The sequence below is a fragment of the Mus pahari genome, chromosome 6, assembly GCF_900095145.1.
Source record: "Mus pahari chromosome 6, PAHARI_EIJ_v1.1, whole genome shotgun sequence".
In the NCBI taxonomy this organism is placed as follows: domain Eukaryota; kingdom Metazoa; phylum Chordata; class Mammalia; order Rodentia; family Muridae; genus Mus; species Mus pahari.
The window spans coordinates 263,308-265,031 of NC_034595.1; positions in this window are offsets into that span (position 1 = coordinate 263,308).

Genomic DNA, 1,724 nt, shown 5'->3' on the forward strand with positions numbered 1-1,724 from the left:
GCTTCAGGGATGTCTTCGCCAAGGCAGTTAAAGAAAACTCTCGTTCGTGGGTTTATTGAATATTCACCTTTCTCTGCTTATTCCAAAGGCCTCTTATTCACTTCTGCAAACTCCACAGTGCTCGGGCTGAGCTCCAAGAGTTGAACGACAGGCTAAAGATAAGCGACCCACCCCCCACCCTCTGCTTGGTCTGACTAAACCATGAAACGACGACTGTAGGGAGAGAGTGGATTGTGAACTTGTCACCATGGAGCTCAGAGGACAACAGCCTCCGCATCTTCTTCAGGGCCTGTCCTTCAGTAACCTGATTCCTTCCTGTCTCCTGTCTCCCAAATCTTAGCTTTAAAGTGATGAGCAGCCTGGACCATAATCCAGTAATGGTGCTTGTTAATGCTTCTAGTATTGGCTGCTCGCTTCTCCTCCTGTTCTTTCAATACTCCATCCTGATGAGTGACTTCATGCCACCCTTTCCTTCTGCCTAGGCCACCTGGTTTATGCCTCCTACTTTGCATCCCCCGAAGTGTAATCTACCAAAGTAGAATCAGAGGGAAGCTCTGCACTGGCGCACAGGAGGCCTTGGTCCTGATGTGGCTGTGCCGAGCTTCATCTCAAGGACGAATGTAACCTGTCCAGCCCCGCAGCTCTACTGGTAGTTTAAGAAAATGCACTTCAAAACGTTTCTATTTCCAGAACATCCATCAAGTGACAGGCTGTGGCGCTCAGGCTGTACCCCGAGAGGCTCCATTCAAAAGCAACTCTTGACTTTATTTTGTAGCTAGAGGATGACTGTATGCCTGGATGGATGTGTAAATAGTAATTCTGTCCAGTACCACCCATGAACCAGGAAGCCCAGACTTATAAATGACTTATTCCTAAGAGTAGAAATGGTGACATCCTATAAATTCATCAGGGTAAATTGAAACTGTACAGTCATATGGACGTGATCAAATCACACCAAGAAAAACAGGCCCAAGAACTTGTGGGACACAGGAGACCGAGGAATGGGGTGACCCCACATGGGTCCCATAAAGAAGTGAACACCTAGCATTCTGATGGCAATGGCTCCCACTGACCTTGTCAGCGGGGACAGAGGCACAGCTCCATACTGACTCCTTCAGCAGCCTGACCACAACTTGGGCCCAACTGAAGTCTGGATTCAACACTGAAAAGAATTTTGAGCCTAGCCAGTTTACAAAGAAGAGGTGGAGATAGAGTAATATATTTTAGTATAGGATTCAAAGAAATAGACGCCAGCCTGTGAGATGGGTCATTGGGTTAAGCACCTGTCACCAACCCTGACAACCTGAGTTCGGTCCCTGGGACTCACATGGTAGAAGGAGAGAATGATTCCATAAGTTGTCCTCTGACCTCCACATGCACACAGTAGCACACAAGAGGCCCTTCCCCACATTAAATAAACAAACAAATTTTAATCAATATAAGTTAGTATATATTTATTTAATATATATTTAATATTTAAATAAATAATATTTAAATGACAATTTTAAACCCTTGTGCTTAAAAAGAAAGAACCATGCTTGGTGATGAATGACATTAATCCAAGCAGTCAAAGGCAGAAGCAGGTGGGTCTCTGTAAGTTCCAGGCCAGCCAAAGTTATGTAACAAGGTCTTGTCTCAAGAGAGGGGGACGCCACTTAAAAGTAAGGAAAAGGTCAAATGCAGGCGGAGGGTCTGTGCCTCCCAAAGAAGAATAAAGTAAGACG